General features: G+C 42.8%; 1 pseudogene; it reads right to left on the reverse strand.

Moving 5' to 3' along the window:
* LOC142591528 (uncharacterized) overlaps positions 1–18820 on the reverse strand; it is a 40951-nt pseudogene extending 22131 nt beyond the window's left edge.
* Positions 18821–19716: the final 896 nt, after the last annotated feature.

The following is a 19716-nucleotide window of genomic DNA, read 5'->3' on the forward strand; positions in this document are numbered from 1 at the left end:
TATTTTCCATGTTTCCACGGCCGTGACTTTCCTATCCTTCTGAGTTTCAGGTTGTATTAAATTTCACATATTTTTGTCAGCTTTTCAGAAATTGATGTTTAAGTTAGGGATAAGAAAAGTGAAATTTAGTATTTCACAATTATTGGCTGTTTTAGCACAGCATGATGTCCAATATATTGGACACTGGAACTCTACCCGGTCATTTTTGGAGTAGTGAGTATGCAGTAGCAAAGGGAAATTTAATATTAAAAAAGGCTTCAAAAGTGCAAAATATGCTTAATATTCGAAATTTCATCACAGAAAAAAAGAACGAGCGTTAAAGTATTAGAAATGGAACTTACTTTCTCGGCGGTCGCCGTAGAAACCGGTGCTGCTGAATGCCACCATTGCAAACATCCCTGGTGGCCAAACTACTAGTGCATTTCAAGAAAACTTCATAGGTGGTGCTAGGAAGTGTCTAAAATATTGGACAATTCGGTTTTACGGGCTAAAACATGCTGCGGCCTGGGTAGTGGCGGAGTACTTGATGTCCAATACATTGGACAAATGCCCCATAGCCGGAATTCAGGAGGCTATATGGATCCCATAGTCATCTATTCTGTAGGCATTGGTAAACTCATTAGAAATGTTAAAATTTTTTTTATGTCACTGTGATTCAATTGCGTCAAAAATATTGAAAATGACTGACGTGTACTCCTCTATTAATTTGTACAATATTCTTGTTCAATCTTTAGAGTGCTCCGCAGTTCCCGGCGATTGCAAGGTAGGGAAGGTGGTTCCTGTCTATAAGACAGGTAATGTACATCTCGGACTTTATCACTTGCAATTACGGACCCTTATCACTAACAAGTACACAATGCAAGCTTCGTGAGCATGTTAGTCATTCTCGTTTAATCAAACTTCTAGCAGAAAATTCTTTCTTCCCTAACTCCCTGCATAGTTTCAGGGAAATGTTTTCCTGTGAAACGCAGCTACTGTCTTTTGCTAATGATATATTTATAAGTATCGTCATCGCCTCTGATACTGATAGCATATTCTTGAATTCCGCTAAAGGTTTCGATGGGCTTGCGCATGTCTTACTTCTTAAATTGAGCAAACTTAATTTAGACACCCAAGTATTCCACTGGATTGACGATATCCTTTCTGACCGCATCCAATTTGTGGCTGCTAACAACTGTTCGTCTACTCTTTCGCCTATCTCATACGGTGTCTTAAAAGGATCTGTGTTGGGAGCTTTACTCTTTCTCATTTACATCAACCTCCATGAGTGTATCATGTTTTCACCAATTATACTTTGTGCCGACCATTGTGACCTCTATAAAGAACTATCCGAACCATCTGATCAGCAGTAACTTCAAAAGGATCTTGACTATTAGTCCTCATTGTGCACTAAATGGACGATGCAACTCAACATCAAGATTCGTAAAAGCATGCGAATATCTTGGCGGGGCCACACTGTTAGCAGCGCGTATTTTCTTTACGGCATCCTATAGATCCTATGGGATGCCGGATAATGAATACCTTGCAGACAATGAATTTGTGGATAATGAATACCTTCTTCCGCATGCGGGATAGCCGAAAGTGGACGCGGAGAAGCCTGAATGGTGAGACTAGAAATGAGATACACATCATACTTTGCGCTAACCCTGGCATCATACAAAGTGTGGACGTGCTCGGCAAGGTGCGCCGCAGATACCATAGGATGGAAAGATCTCGAATCAGCCTAGGCTTGAGGAGGGAAAGGAATGAACTGGTACATAACAAGCCGATTAATGAGTTCGCGGTAAGAGGAGAAAATAGAGAAATTCTGGATCAAGCTACAGAGCAGGTTTTCAGCTTTAACTCTGGAAGAGGACCTTAGTGTTGAAGCAATGAACGATAATCTTATGGGCATCATTAAGGAGTGCGCAATAGAAGTCCGTGGTAACTCCGTTAGACAGGAGACCAGTAAGCTATTGCAGGAGACAAAAGACCTGATCAAGAAACGCCAAATGTATGAAAGCCTCTAACCCTACAGCTAGAATAGAACTGGCAAAATTTTCCAAGTTAATCAACAAGCGCAATATAGCTTGCATAAGGAAGTATAATATGGATAGAAGTGAGCATGCTCTCAGGAACGCAGGAAGCCGAAAAACAGTGAAGAAGAAACTAGGAATAGGCAACAATCAGATGTAGAGGTTAAGAGAGAAAGCCGGCAATGTCATTACTAATATGGATAGGATAGTTCAAGTGGCGAAGGAGTTTTATAGAGATATATACAGCATCTATCGCACCCACGAAGATAAGGGTAGAGGGAATAGTCTAGAGCAATCTGACATCCCACAAGTAACGCCTGAAGTAAATAAAGTCTTGGGAGCTGTGCAAAGGGGGAACCCAGCTGGGGAGGATCAGATTACAGCAGATTTGTTGAAGGATGTAGGGCGGAATGTTCTAGAAAAACTTGCCACCCTGTGTACGCAATGCCTCATGACTTCAAGCATATCGGACTCTTGGAAGAACGCCAATATAATCTTAATCCATAAGGAAGCGGACGCCAAAGCCATGAAATATTATAGACCGTTCAGTTTACTGTCTGTTGCCTACAAAGTATTTACTAAGGTAATCGCAAATAGAATCAGGAACACATTCGACTTCTGTCAACCAAAGGACCAAGCAGGATTTCACGGCGGCCGCATTTCGATGGAGGCGAAATGCGAAAACACCCGTGTGCTTAGCTTTAGGTGCACGTTAAAGAACCTCAGGTGGTCAAAATTTCCGGAGTCCTCCACTACGGCGTGCCTCATAATCGGAAAGTGGTTTTGGCACGTAAAACCCCAAATATTATTATTATTAAGCAGGATTTCGTAAAGACTACTCAACAATAGACAGTATTCGCACTATAAATGAGGTGAGTGAGAAATGTGCGGAATATAACCTACCCTTATATATAGCTTTCATTGATTACGAGAAAGCGCTTGATTTAGTTGAAACTTCAGCGGTCATGCCGGCATTACGGAATCGGGGTGTAAACGAGCGGTATGTAAAAATACTGAAACAGATCTATAGTTGCTCCACAGGCACCTAGCCCTCCATAAAGAAAGCAACAAAATCCCAATAAAGAAGTGCGTCAGGTAGGGAGATAGATCTCTCCAATTCTATTCACAGCATGATTACTGGAGGTATTGAGAGACCTGGATTGGGTAGAATTTGGGATAAGGATTAATGAACGATACCTTAGTAACTTGCGATTCGCTGATGATATTCCCTTCTTAGTAACTCAAGAGACCAATTGCAATGCATGCTCACTGACCTGGAGAGGCTAAGCAGAAGTGTGGGTCTAAAAATTAATCTGCAGAAAGCTAAAGTAAAATTTAACAGACTCGGAAGAGAACAGCAGTTTACGATAGGTAGCGAGGCACTGGAAGTGGTAAGGGAACACATTTACTTAGGGCAGGTAGTGACCGCGAATCCGGATCATGAGACTGAAATAATCAGTGGAATAAGAATGGGCTGGGGTGCGTTTGGCAGGCATTCTCAGATCACGAACAGCAGGTTGCCATTATCTCTCAAGAGAAAATCGTATAACAGCTGTGTCTTACCAGTATTCATCTACGGGGCAGAAACCTGGAGGCTTACGAAAAGGCTTCTGCTTCAGTTGAGGACGACGCAACGAGCTATGGAAAGAAGAATGTTGGGTATAACTTTAACAGCTCAGAAGAGAGCAGATTGGGATTGGATGTAATTAGGAGGGTGGGTAACCGGTGCTAATTAAGGGCTAAGGACTAGATTCCAAGTGAATGGAAGCGTAGCAATGGGCGGCAGAAAGTTGAATGGACGGATCAGCTTAAGAAGTTTGCAGGGACAATTAAGCGCGTGACCGGGGCAGTTGGAGAAGTATGGGAGAGGTCTTTGCTCTGCAGTGGGCGTATATTACTTATATTAAATTGTAATTACTCATGGGTCATTTTGCACCCCAAAAACATTACACTTTCAGCAAATATTCAATTCGTCCAGAATTGCGCACCTCGTTTCATTCTTTAAAATTACTGTTGGCATGCCAGCGTATCATAATGAAAGCAGCACTTGCCTTACCTCAACTATCGTTCCGCCATAAATGCTTTCGCCTTTCATTGGTCGACAAAATCTATAAATATAATCAGATTCTAAAAGTTCTTTTGTCCACTCCCGTCTGCGTTTCTTTGCGTTATGGCGATAAATAAAAAGCTGGTTTGTCATCTGGTCTGACTATTACCCATCTGTTGGTGTCCATCTTGTCCATCTTGGCTGCTTGTCCTGCGAGATATTGGCGGACAGTGGACACAGGCGGCGACCTGAACGATGTCCAGGGAGTAGGCGAGAGGTGCAGAGGACGGAGGAGCAAGAAGCGACTCCTCCAATTCTGCCGTCAGAGTGAGGGCCGACCTTTATTGAGCCCGAGAGACGAGACTAAGTACCCTTGGCACAGTGAACTATGATGATGTGCCTACACGCACGACCAACAAGGGCACACAGATGATAATGATAATATACAGATGATGAAGAAGTGACTAGACTAGAAGGAACTAGACGGCTATGTGGACAGTAGTGGTAAAGTGATTCTAGATCTCTGTGATCAATGTAACTTCAATAACTGTGACAGGCAGATCACATACGAAGTCGGAAAGGGCAATCGATTATTGATCATTGTCTCATTACGTCAGGAATTTATGGTAAGTTGAGAGAAATAGCCATTGACGAGGAAGGGTATAGCAACATAGTGATTTGACCGTAAACGCGCCTTTTAAGGCGAAAGCATTAAGTGTCTCATACCACTGATGTTCTGAAAACGCTGCATGTGGTATGAAAAGTCATATGAGCTCGCCTCGCGCCGTCACGTGCTCGTGCCACTGCTCGCGTGTTCATTGTCTTGTTCCACAGCTGGCTCCGATGCCGCTCATCATGCCAAAAAAAAACGGCAAGGTTAACTAGGATAGAACGTAATTCAGGCACTCGAACCCATGACCTTCAGTAGGAGTCGAACTCTGGACCTTATGTGGAAGTCGGTACCACTACCTTTGGTGCTCAGGCGACGATAATTAAGGCACATATAATTATGATATAGTTAATTACAGCACTTGATTACACGACCTTAGGAGTTAATACAGGCGATGTTAATTAAGATAGCGCAATTGAGGCACTCGAACCCACAACCTTTAGTGGGAGAAAACAAGAAGACGCATTCGACTGAGAATATCAAGTAATTTAATTATGGTCTCTTGAGCGCGCCGGCTTTTTTCATTCACCCTCGTTGGTGTATACTAAAGCGACTGTCAATTTATTGAAAATGGTACATGTAGTTGGGAAAGACAGCAAAGAGCGAATAACGGCCAGTCCAAATTTAAGCGCTCAACAAATAACAAATATGGTAAAAAGAGTAGAGAAAGAATGCGGCACATGGCCATGAAGATAGTGCGAAAATAGCGCGCTTCTAAATGTAATGACGAGAGAAATAAGGAAAGAGAAGCAGCGTGTTTCTAGGAAAGGAAAAAAGGAATCCGAAAAGATAGTTGAACCGAGAGATAAGAGAAGCGATCGATGAACGACAGAAAGCATCACTAGAGAACAGCCCCCCACCCCCACAAAGAAGAACGCTGTCGCAGCAGGATATAGAGAAGATATGGGAAATATACCGGGAGAAAAAGAACTGTGGTCAAATACTTATTCAAACAAAGATGAAAGGTCGATGTGAACGTTGGTTGTCAGAAATGTGTGAGAGAAAAAAAGCGAGAGTATTTTCGAACCACATCAATTGATTAGACAGGAAGCCCAGAACACTAAAACATATCCTAGACAAAGACGAAAACAAACTGCAACAGGACGTGGCATTAAATTACTCGCGAAAAATAACAGCACATTCATTTTAAAGCAATATCGAGGTGGTTTCTAAGAAAAAAAGGAGAGCGTGAACAAGAACCACATGGAAAAGGAGCTGGTTCTCAGAAATTTCACCTAGAGGAAAGCGGAAGAGACAGTTCCTAAGGGCAAAGCCACAGCGTTAGACGACGTTCCCTGTAGGCTGAGTAACGGACCACGAGGAAAAAGTAAGGAAGCTCTATTCAAATCTGCAGAAGATACTTGAAAGATAGGCGAATACGAGACAGCTGCGAAAAAGTAGATTGAATTGGATTTACAAAGGAAAAAAGATTCCCTTTTAAAGGGTGTTTCAGCTAAATTTAGCTAGAGATTAAAAATATGCCGGTGCACCCTAAGACGACGCGACGAAATACATGTTGCTCACTTTTGTATGTAGTATGTCAAACTATATCTTGTTTTTTGCCTAATTAGATAATTATTGAAGATTACTTAATGAAATTCTGAAGCAACAGTGCTAGGAAAATAATTGCAAATAAAGATTTGCAGAGTGATTTGCAAAACGTCAGATTAAGCAGTTTCTAACTTCAAATCTATGAGGCCTTAGTGTCTTCCATTTACTGAAGATGCCCGCGAAATACCAAAAAATACCATGTGACAGGTCCGCGTGCGCGCCGGGATTGCAGCACTACCAAACACTGCGTACAAAGGAACATAGCATTTAGCCGCGTGTGCTGCGTCTACGCCTGCTTATGGCTATCATGAACTGCCACGAGGAAAGCACACCATTGGCGTCGTAACTCGCAGTCAACGCCTGCGTCACTACCCTTCCGCCTTTTAAGCGGCAGCGCAACCTGCCAGGTGCTACGCTTACGCGACAGTGTTAAGGAGCCCGCGTCGCAGAACATCCGGCGTCCCGCGTCCGGCGTCGTACATCGCATCCGCAAAAAGATTTTCGTACCACGAATGCCCAGGCCTTCCCAATGATGCAAGGAAGTGACTAAACTAATTCAATTTATCTAGCTAAAATGGCAGAAAAATCATAAACTACGACTTGCACAGCCTACAGACATGATATCTCTCGGATTGTACGCGAAAAAATATAATTCTGCTACGTGAAAACTCAAAGATACCGCTTCACACACACAAACCGCCTGGGGCATCCGCCATCTTGCGCGCGCCGTCTCGGTGGGTGTCTTGGGGCCGTGGAGCGGCGCGCTGCCCTGTTCCTTGGAAAACCCCCAGCTGGCGCTCACCTCCCTCACGTCGCGGCCCACTCAAGAGGCAGCGTTTCTACCAGAAAGCCCACCTCCCTGCATAGCGTTTGCGGCCAGCGTTTCCCCATAAAAAATAAGACTACATACGCCCCAGTTGCCGGGAAGCGTGAGAAGCAGTCAGGAATTTTTGAATGGTATCGCGTTCCACACTTAAAGGCGAAGCTTAAGCGCCCTCCAAAATTCTAGTTTCGGCGAGAAATGTTTGGGAGCGATGCAATCCCGACGCGCGAGCGGGAATGTAACGATATATATATATATATATATATATATATATATATATATATATATATATATATATAGTATTTCGCAGGCATCTATACTAAGCGGAGAAACACTAATACTTGATAGATAGACCGGTAGAAACTATTTATTCGGACGTTTTCTAAACCGCTCTGGAACTTTCTTATTGGATTTCTTTCCTAGCTTCGTTTATTCAGAAGTTGGTAATTAATCTTGAATTGTTATCTAATTAAGCACTGTACAAAAAATAGCGTGATATATTACATACAAAAGGGAGCATCATGCATTTGGACGAGTAGTCTTAGAGTGAATCGGCATATATTTACACTCTGGCTAAAGTTAGGTGAAAGACCCTGATCATTGTCCATAACATCGGGAATATACAATTTAGCAATGCAGGCCATTAAATTAAAGCTGGAAGCATGGGCACAAAATCATGGGCTATAAGCAGAATTCCAGAATGGCTTCTGAACTGGTGGACATGTGCATTATAAGATATCTGTTCTTGCTCAGAGTTGGGGATGGATGGTCGTGGTTTGTGGTGCTGGTGTTCCAAGGTGGCGCCACTCGATGGCCCAAGTGCACGCTAGCAACGCGAAGGAAGAGCCAGAATCTTGTGGAGAACCGCGTTTATTTCTGCAGGAAAGCGTTCGACCGGTCTGCGCCCAAACAACCTTCCCCGTGTCTTCCCCAGCACCCGTCTTTAAGGGCTCGGCCTCGCTCACTCAAACAACCACAACAAAAAAATAAGCAGGTTTCACGCACTTTGGAAATCAATAGAAGCGAAGATTTCCGCGCTGGATGCTTCGACTGGCTATAACTAGCAGTAATTTTGACTACTGAAGCTTAATTTCTTCAAAGTTTAGGCTAAGATGACCCATACAAAAATGCATACATACCTTCTTTAGACTTCTTTCCGACTTTCTATCAACTTCAGTAACATCCTATGTACTTTTACTTCCTATTAACGCTTGTTACAAGAAAGTTGGTAGGATTTGTATTGACTTTCGTTTGAAGAAAGTTTGTTAAAAGAAAGCTTAAAGGAAGTTGGTAGGCTTTGTATTTACTTTCGTTTGAAGAAAGTTTGTAAAAAGAAAGTTTAAAGGAAGTTGATAGGCTTTGTATTTACTTTCGTTTGAAGAAAGCTTCTTAAAAGAAAGTTTTTAAAAAGTTAGCAGGCTCTGTTTTTACTTTTGTTTGAAGAAAGTTTGTTAAAAGAAAGTTTTAAAGAAGTTGGTAGGCTGTGTTTTTACTTTTGTTTGAAGAAAGTTTGTTACAAGAAAGTTTTAGAAAAGTTGGTAGGCTCTGTTCTTACTTTCGTTTGAAAAAAGTTGGTTTAAAGAAAGTTTAAAGATTGTTGGTTGACAGTTTTTACTTTTGTTTGATGTGCACATGCTCATTCATATGTAAAACAAAGAAGCATGCATTTCAACATGAAAGATCAGTAATAGAATAATGACTATGAATATACCAGAGCGTTTTAGTGATAATTTCTTCCTGCAGTTTAAAAGAAAGCGACGAGACAGAATAGTTACTGCTCTGAAGCAAACGGCAAAGAAATCCTGTTGCACGAACTAATGAGGTGATCAAGTCAAACTTGCTAATTGGCAATTTAAAGCACAATCACGATGATTGATTTTTCAGTAATTCACAGTTATCTTGCAGTGGTGCATGCATGTCCTAATTATATACTAATAATCGTTCTAATTATGGTACTCATCCTTTAATGATTTAAACAGTATATATAATGCTTAACAGTTGTTAGCGAAATAATAATTTATTTGCATTAATTAGTTCCAGGTTAATCAAGGTAGCACTACTTCAATTATAGAAATACTGTTTTAATAAACCGAAGAAATGTCCTGCGATATGATTTTGGAATCTCTATGGGGCAGTGAATCTAGGGCCTGCAAAGATAATCATCATCATCATCAGCAGCAGCAGGCTGTTTTATGTCCACTGCAGGACGAAGGCCTCTCCCTGCGATGTAGCGCCTGTAAATTTCCTAATTTCGTCGCGCCACCTAGTCTTCTACCGTCCTCTACTGCACTTCCCTTCTCTTGGTGTTCATTCTGTCACTCTAATGGTCCAACCGTTATCTAATCTGCGTATCACATGACCTGCCCAGCGCCACTTTTCTCTCTTAATGTCTATTAGAATATCGTCTATACCCGTTTGCTCTCTGATCCAAACAATCAACTTCTCCAAAACCATCCCCCTCCAATAAGGAAATTATTCCATAGAAAAGCCAGCTTCTATCTCCCTTGTGTTATGCAAGCATACTGCTACACATGAGCACTCATGCTAAGCACTTGCCGTGGGAATCATCAGAAATTGCATACATGCCTGCAAGGTGTATCACTATGTACATGGGCTGACTAGCTTAAAGCTTAACATGTGGTATGGAAAGCCACAGTTATAGTGGCCATTGCAATGCGTTTTTCCTCAGAGTTAGCAGAGCAGAGTAATTGGGGCACCATAAATCAGTTGGTTGCCTGCACTTGCTTCAGCACAGACAATTATTCATCACCAGGTAATAAAAGTGAGCATTACAGCCTTTATGCGTTTTCTGCAGAGCGCTCATAATGACGATATAACAGCAACACAGGATAGCACAAGATTACGTAAACAGCAGAAAAGAAAAGGCATGAAAAGTTTATCACTAACACTAAATAATCACCAAGAAGCTACTTTAAACTTGTTTAGATCCATAGTCCGTATACAAGCCATTTCAATGAACAAATCTCACACTGAAAGAAGAGAGACCATAAGTAGGTACTTATCATGCACTCCCAAATACGTTCAATTCATATTGGACCAAATCGACTCCTTTCATCTCACCGCATTCCTTGTCACGACAATGTCACATAAATGCAGTTTTGTTGCAAAATGCACCACATGGCTGGAGCTACCCTGCTGTCTCGTTAGCCACCTAAACATACACAAACTGTTTTTACAGGTCGCTTTCTAACTTATTCCAAGATGCAGTACAATTTTTTTTGCATACACGTGTGTTCAGCTACTAGAGTTTTTTCCGTACTAGCTTACTTACCAGTTGCAGTGCAATGTTGTTTGTGGGAGTTGTATCCTATCATGCATTCTGCCTTTCATTATCGTATATTTCATTATACTGCCCCTCTATATTCTGTTGTATGCCCCAAAGGTACAAAAAATAATTGGACCAGTTAATAATTTGACATCCTTGGAGGTAATAGTCCCTTGTAAAGAGATCTCCACATATATCTGCATATACCGTGCACAAGTTGACCGAAAGGTGATTTCTGATGCTACAGCAAGACTATGACTACCATGGTAACTTTTCCTTTGTTGTCAGGCATATATCAGCTAATATTAAAGGATGTTGATCCTGTATGTGCACATGCCAAAAAATGAATGTCACACAAGAAAGGAATTTGATGTCTCATGACCAAAGCAAACCAACCCTCCTTTCCCAGAGAAAAACTGGTGTTGATAACCAAAGAATTGTTTATTGCTGCTTTGTTTATTTACTTGTGTATGTTTTTTTACCCACTCCCCTCTGTAATACTTCGGTCTTGAGGGTACAATAAAATAAATAAAGAAAGAAAGAATACATGTGCTCACAAATGTATGTCCAAGAAAACATGCTTACGGAATGGCACAGTACAAGCAGTATCATTTATTCATCACAAAAGAACATATAGAACAAGTTTTCCACATTTTCGAAACACCTACTCATATACTAATGCAGTTAAGCATTCAATCACAAATCATGTGACAATGTACAAATACAGAAACAAAGGTACAAATATTCAGAATGTGTATATACGCTTGCAAGAACCCTGAATTTGAGGCACCATAAATAGAAACTTCTCCAAACAAAACAATGGTCTGTACCAGACCAAGCATGGAATAAGTAGCCGAACTTGGAGAAAGTTCACATGGGAATTTACTAAAATGTGATGGTGGAGCAGTACCTGCACACATTGTATACTTTCTCGCAAAAGGCAAACCTCTGGCACTCTTCATCATTTGCAAAATATAGAGGCTCTGGAACACTTACTGAGAACAATAAAATTTGCCAGCTGCCAAATAAAGCAATCAAGGTCAGCATATTATTCTTTTCTGCCAAACAAAAAGTCTGAAATATTGCTGCTGATCAGTAATGCCATTTTCTATGCATCCCACCATCCTTGAAGCCCTTCAAAGACGCAGTGACCTAGCTATGGTGTGTCAAAAGCTTTACACAAACATGTGAACAAGTGAAAGTGCATAGAAGTTCTACTGAATGCAAAAGCCGCACCATAAGGAATACATACACCAATCAGGTTCCATTTTAGAAAGCATCACCACACAGCAGCTTGCACATGAACAGGCAAGTACAGTTATGCAGCATACAAAGCCTCAAACCAACTTGCACATCATACATTCAAGATAAAAACAATATTGCGCATAAAAAATTTGTTTTATAATAAGTCCAACTTAATAAGAATCTGCGATATAAGGCAGCACCTGTTTGCAAGCAAATATTTTATTGTGAAAAATTTTTTTTGCCGTTTCAGGTACAGATTCACTTGCACATGACTGTACCAGATTATCTGCCCTGACATGCTGTGCATACAACCGAGACGCAGTGCAATGGTATCACTTTTGTTTGCCTAAGCGCAGTGGTTATCAGGAATGGAGGCATTGTTTTGGCAATAAGAACAAGCTTAGCAAATAGTGTTTCCCATATCATCTGGGCATATTTTAGCAGAGCACCATCATCAATTTTGCTTTCCTATAAGCAGTTGATCAATACTGCAACATGGTGCTATTGGCTAGGCACCCGGTTGGCTTGGATTGTAAAGCAGCTCAGCACAAAGATGGTGCTTTTGGCTTCAATCCTCTGACCAGAAAGACATTTTCTCACTACTATGAATCTTAAACTTCGAGGAATCTCAATTTTTTTTATAGCCAGGGTCGACAACCACTTGCACTTGTGCATGTGGTAGCACAAAGCTACCATAAAGTGTGGCGGTCAGATTGCTATAGAAAGCGTAAGTAAAAAAATGTGAGAGACTCCTACAAGATAACAACAAAGTACTAATGTGCAACTATCTTCTTTCCACAATGTATACCACATTACTGTAGAGATTAACAATGAAAAGAAAAACAGTGCTGTAGTACCATCCCTACATGCAATTTCCACTTCTGCATGCTATTGGCCATTACTTGTGCTACTATTTGTGGTCAGCACAGCGCGGCACTTAGCCGACGCGATTAACAACGGACTAGGTAAGCGCGCTGTGTCTCTCGATGTCAATCGAAAAAGCCAGTCGTCGTGATAACTGCATATGATTTTCTCACTTGCCGCCATCTGTAAGAGCTTTGAAAATTCCAAACGCTCCCAGAATCATGGTATGTTCAATAAGATGTGAAGTGAGAGGACGCTTATAATGGTTTGTTCACCAGCCCATGATTCCAAGCCTATACGGAGCGCGCTTATCGTTCGTTTTGTGTGTTTGAATTTATTCAGTTTGGCAGTCTACTGTGTACGGAACGCTGTTGAAATAAGGAATCACATAACAGAAGGCGTCATTTTCTGGATCAGTCTTATCCCCCTTCCTCTTTAATTTAGCGATGATACGATTACTGGAACAACTTAATCGGATTCCAGATCTACACCACAGTCTGTATGCCGATGATATCACCCTGTGGGTGGTTAAAGGTAGCGATGGATATATAGAAACCACGCTGCAACAAGCTGTAGACATGGTTGAAAAGTATGTTACCGACAAAGGCCTCGCCTGCTCCCCGCAAAAATCAGAACTCTTCCTACTCAGAGTCCCTACAAACCGCAAATCCGACACTGCGCCACCCCCAGAAAGCACTGTGCAAGCCGGAGGAGGCGTGATCCCGGTGGTGACCACCATCCGTGTACTAGGCCTCTTCATGCAAGTTCACGGGCGCAACGGCAACAGAATTCATAAACTGGAAGCATGCGTTCAGCAGACGATGCGACTCATTTCAAGAATTGCCAACCGACACTCTGGCATGAAAGAAGCCAACCTCATAAGGTTGGTACAAGCCTTCGTTCTCAGCCGCATAACCTACATCACCCCGTACCTCTGCCTCAAAGCGGCTGAGAGTGAGAAAATAGAGGGAATTATCCGGAGGGCCTATAAACAGGCTATAAACGTTAAATTGCTAGCCCTAGGTGTGCACAACACCCTCGATGAACTTGTAGAAGCGCACCTTATATCTCAGTATGAAAGGCTAGCTCAGAGTGCCGCCGGGCGAAACATCCTCGAGAATCTCGGCATCAACTACGAGTCGATGCAAAGCATTAAAGTAGACATTCCTCACGATCAGAGGCGCCATCTCAAAATTCATGCACTCCCTCAAAACATGCACCCCAAATTCCACAAGGAAAGGAGGGCCGAGTGGTCCAAAGCCCTCCATCAGAAATTCCACGCCTTCAAGGACGTAGTCTATGTCGACGCAGCAGAATACATAGAACGCAACTGTATGTCCCTTGCAGTTGTGGACTCCTCAGGTCAAATACGCGCTGGTGGTTCAGTTCGCACCAGAAGCTCCGAAACAGCGGAAGAGGTGGCTATCGCTCTGGCAATAGCCTCCACACATTGTCATTACATTATCAGCGATTCCAGAGCAGCAGCACGCAATTTTGCGAAAGGTCGGGTCTCGGCTCCCGTAAAACACATAACAGGCACCAACCAACACCCATGACAAATTTAGATCATTTGGGCACCAGCACACTCCTCCCTACCCGGCAACGATGCCGCCCACACCGCCGCTCGAGGACTCGCTAACCGAGCAACCGGACGGCTCTCGCTAGGATCAGAGAGGGATCGCATGGTCAGTTACCAGGAAATAACTCAGCGCTATAAACCCGCCGTGGTTGCTCAGTGGCTATGGTGTTGGGCTGCTGAGCACGAGGTCGCGGGATCGAATCCCGGCCACGGCGGCCGCATTTCGATGGGGGCGAAATGCGAAAACACGGGTGTGCTTAGATTTAGGTGCACGGTAAAGAACCCCAGGTGGTCGAAATTTCCGCAGTCCTCCACTACGGCGTGCCTCATAATCAGAAAGTGGTTTTGGCACGTAAGACCCCATAATTTAATTTTTAACTCAGCACTACAGGTTAGCCAGGGCAGTGTACCCGCCAGCACACAAATCACTTAACAAGCGACAAGAAGTAGCTTGGAGACGACTTCAGACGAACACCTACCCCAACCCCGTAGCCTATCACAACTACTACCCGGATCAATACCCTAATACATGTAAGCATTGTAAGCAAAAAGCGGATCTATTCCATATTGTGCGGTCGTGCGCAGCCGAAAATCGCACAAATCACGAAATAAATAATACTGAGCAGTGGGAGGCCGTGTTATCCAGCTCCAACCCTGACCTGCAAGCCAAGGTCATCGAGAGAGCTGAAGAAGCCGCCCGGGCCCATGGGCTCGTGGCTTCTTGTGAGTGAGTGAGTGAGTGAGTGAGTGAGTGAGTGAGTGAGTGAGTGAGTGAGTGAGTGAGTCTTTACTCACTCACTCACTTACTGGCGGTATGCTTGCTTCACAGTCTTTCGCCTGTGGGCAATCTGCGGCCATTGAAGTTACATGCAGTGCCAGTGCTAGTTAGAAACTTTGCCAATGACATTCAGCTGCATGCTGCAAGAAGTCAGTTGGACGCGTTATCTTGAACTTACTGAAAAAGCACGAGCAATTCATGTTTTATCCTGAATAAGGTATAAACCCCATATAAGCGGTCTTGAGCTCGACAGCGACGAGCGATGCGATGGAGATGGCTGTTGCGTACGCTCGTCGCCTACAAATCATGCTCCGTGCAAAGGACGAATTTGAGCGACGTCTCGCAGGTGTTGCCGGTATGAGGGCAGCAAATATGTGTTGAAACTAGGGTGACGCATTCTTTAGCATCTTAAGTTGATGTAGTTTAAGGTAAAAAGCTGCATAAAATATTTCTGAAGGTCTTGCACTAGGTTTATTTTCCTTGCTCGTATAAAAAATACAAATTGCTCATTTCGTGCGACAATCGGTAGTATTTGAGTAATGTACATCCAGCTGCGGCTTTGCGCTATTGGCTAGTCGATCATAGGACTTTCGCGCGATGAGCGACGAATTTTAGATTTTCGAAACCGAGCGATGTTCGCAATCGACGGCCTGTTTTGTCGCTCGAAGCCGTTGCGCACAAAATCGGTCTCATGGGGTTAACCCTAACACTGAACAGTTTTTGCTAAATTATTGAACTTAGATGAGTATATGTCTGATTTAAGGTCTACAGTTGCGGCTTTCGAGCACGGTGCACATCTGAAAGGGTGCTTATGAATACCAACTAAGTGAATTGCCAAGCAGCGAATTATGCATAGGCATCGAATATAACAGCTGCTGTTATATTATGTTATGTTTAGGTTCTTAATCCCCGGCACCATTTCACTTCGGCACAATCTCCAGGGAATGTCAGTCCTCACTGTTCTCTTCACGCACTTCTGCTCTGTACATTGAGGGAATTACCTAGAATTGTTCCACGTGCTTACAAAAGGCACCCATGCACTGCACATGCATGTTTTAAGATTGGCAGTTGAGGTTGGCATAGTAGTGTTTGGGGACGGGTGACATTCCATCAGGCATGCTGTGGATTGCACAATATGGTTACAGAGACTGGGTTTTTCAAGCTGCTTCTGATCAATGCTTTATGGTAATATGCACGATTGTGTTCTGATTAAAACCCCAACTGCATTATTTGCTAGGAGAAACTAAAGCAAATTTTTTTACTATTGAAAACTATCCAAAGTATTATTATTTTGTGGACATAAAATGCTATATTAACATTTACAAACACTGCCTACACAAGATGCCCAGTGCATTAGGTAAGATGACATTTTAGACCTTGACATGCACAAATATGTCAAATGTCAATAATAAAAGCACCCACTGGGTACTTTAAAATTGCAATCAAGTAATACAGGAAAGCTAAAGCGGTGCACCATGGAACTACGGTCAATATGACTTGTAATATGTGCTGTGATATAATCTGAAGAAAGCTAATTCTATAATAACGAAAGGGAATTCTGTACCATTGTGAACATAACAAACGCCCTAAGAGTAGCATGTCAGGGCCGATGACAACAGCACAAAGGTGCAAAACAGTACAAAATTAAAAACACTTCCAAATGCATTCTCATGTTCAATTAGACTCTAGTACATACTCTTCATTAATACCAGACAAGATCATTTTACCTGGGTGACCCAGAAACATGCACTTTTGCACTTCCAAAGCATCAACCATAACATGTTCATCAGTTTCACAAACAGTCACCAAATTGACAAACTGGCAACCACCTATGCAAGAAAGAAAAGTGTCCACAACACGCAGTTTTTTTATTTTGAAATGCACTTTGGGGAGGGGGGGGAACCCGAATTCACATCACTATTCGAGATAATATTCATTACTTGACCAAACAAGCTAGCACTTGTGACAACATAAGAATTTTTTTCTTCGCGACTTGTCCATTGAGCTCACACACTATGTAAATGCACCAATTCTTGCCTTCTTGTAGGCCATGAGGCCTCCTTCTGTGCTTCCCTTTCCAAACAATGCCACTGTGCCCTTTTGCACACAACTCTTTCGAAGGCTGTAACCCGTACGTAGGGACTTGACAAAAGATTGAAAGTACTCGCTCTTCCATCCATTATTTATAGGCACAACTTGTTGAAGAGATGATAATATAGCAAACTTCTCAATAATCTGCATATGGGCATATCTGGTGCCATTTACCAGGCTGACAAGCCTCCCAATCATTGAATGAAAAGGAAAGGCAGAGAAGCCCCACAGTGGCCCCCACTGATCAACATGGTCCACCATATGGACAAGGATATGAGCATTGTAGGTCATGCTCTCTTGGCGATGGAGTTCCTGATAGTCCTTCAGAAACTTCACCATGAGCCGCTTAACTTTCAGTTTTATCCATAATTTTATCCATAGGAATGGATGACTGCAAGCAAAAGTGCATGATGGCAACAAACTTCATCCAGTTCTTATAGTATCTGCTGGGTAAAAAACCCTTTAATACCACTGGAGAGAAAAAAAGAAGCCAATCTCTCCACTCAGATGCCTTCCAGTACTTCATTTCCAGGAGTGACCGCGGCAGTCTTGTTGTCTCCCACACTGGAGTCAGTTGGCTCAACCTGGCACTGATCTCTTCCAGCTGCGATCCCAGACTAAATTCATTCTGCATCTTGTGGCTGAACCACATAAAGGCTGTGGTGCGAACAAATCCATTGCAGACAGCATGCATATAATCTACAACAAATGTGCTTGGAAACTGTATGAATGTCATGAAAAACAGTACATTCGCACCTTTGATGCCACAGGACGGCTCCCCGCTCCTGTGTGCCTCATCAATATGCCTAGCAAGCTCTTTTGCGTCCTCTGCTTTGGTGTGGGCTCTTGAATTGGGTAAATGCGAGCATGGCCTCGTCCTCTTTGGACAACCTGACCACTTTGCTCGCACCACGCACAGCCATGTGACCCATTAAACTGTGTCATATTCATCACCATGCAGCGCGCCACAGTGTCAAGAGTCCAAGGGCCCGGATAAACACGACATGTTTCTGTCATTCCAGACTCGCTTGTCCAGCAGATGCCCTCAGAGGAGAGGCGGTTCATCGTTTCCACAAATGGCTTAAGAAAGGCATTCATGTGTGGCTTGCCGTTTCCAAACCACAAGCCAAAAAGCAAAAGCTTGCGCACTCTTTGAAGGGTAGCTCATTCACCTGCAACAGCAGAGGCCATACACTATGTCCAGATGACTGGAACAATCGCACACCATCTGTGTTCCATGTTAATGATATGTCTTTGTCGGTTATAGGCAAAGTGTTATAGGCTGTGCTCTCAGTGATGTCCTTGACATTATAAGATGCACCTCTTCGGTTCTGCAATAACTTGCCGCTTAAAAGTATGTCCTTGACTTGGGCATCAAGGTCGAGAGTAAGAAAAAAGGAACCTACGTCTAAAAGTGCAGAGGTGCTGTGCACTGATGTGCACTGAGGACACGTTACATTCACACTTGCTCAAGGCAGTTGTGCAAGGTATTCACCACAGTCAGTGCAATAAATATGTGTTCTACGTTGACAATCAAGTGCCGAGGAGAAGTTTTTAAAAAATAGGTGCTTTGTTTTTGGGAATGGAACACCTTGAGGCATGTGGGCATCAATGACCTTCACGAGGCTTTCTGTGGCTTCCTTAGATGAATGGTGCCGCAGGCTGTGGGCCATTACCATTATCAGAGATTGCCCCCGTGACAGCTTTGATTCAGGGTACAGCAGGACATCCTGCGCAAATAGAAAGTACAGGAGCAGTATGTTTACATCATCAACTAGCTTTTCAATAATTGTAAAATTAATGGCAACACTATCAATAGTAATTACTGGGCAAATGTGCGACAGATTGTTGATGTCCAATGACGTGATCATCGTTATGGCACATTTCTGACAGTTTTCACTACAGTTGCACAAATAAATTCCACTAAATAAAGCCGCAGCCATACCATGCTCACGGGACATGTAAATATGACAGCTGGTATGATGCTACGGCAAACTGCCCATAAACAATCAACTAAAGAACTACACGTTGTACTTTGTTTAGCTAGGCTTATGAGGATCGTTCAAGTCGAAAGCATATTTTTCTTTGAGCAACAAAGTGCTCGCAGAACTACTTTTTTCAACATCATCATCATCATCATCATCATCATCATCAGCCTGGTTACGCCCACTGCAGGGCAAAGGCCTCTCCCATATTTCTCCAACAGCCCCGGTCATGCACTAATTGTGGCCACGCCGTCCCTGCAAACTTCTTAATCTCATCCGCCCACCTAACTTTCTGCCGCCCCCTGCTACGCTTCCCTTCCCTTGGACTCCAGTCCGTAACCCTTAATGACCAACGGTTATCTTCCCTCCTCATTACATGTCCTGCCCATGCCCATTTCTTTTTCTTGATTTCAACTAAGATGTCATTAACTCGCGTTTGTTCCCTCACCCAATCTGCTCTTTTCTTATCCCTTAACATTACACCTATCATTCGTCTTTCCATTCTTTCCATATCATCCGTCTTTTCAACATAAGCACTTTCAATGTTGCTGCACTTGCGACTATTTGAGCAGTTCACAGCTGACAGGAGTATAAGAAGTTCAACAGTCTACTGAACATGACAAACCATAGATATATATGCCCACTGCAATAGTCGTCCAACCACATTCATCCTTGTTCCAATGTTCTCATGTGATAGAGGTATTAAAGTAACAAAAACGCTACTACACAAATGCTGTATGGACTTTCCAAATTGACACAGACCAACAAGAGTTAGACAAAAT

This window comes from Dermacentor variabilis, chromosome 8 (genome assembly GCF_050947875.1).
Source record: "Dermacentor variabilis isolate Ectoservices chromosome 8, ASM5094787v1, whole genome shotgun sequence".
Lineage (NCBI taxonomy): Eukaryota > Metazoa > Arthropoda > Arachnida > Ixodida > Ixodidae > Dermacentor > Dermacentor variabilis.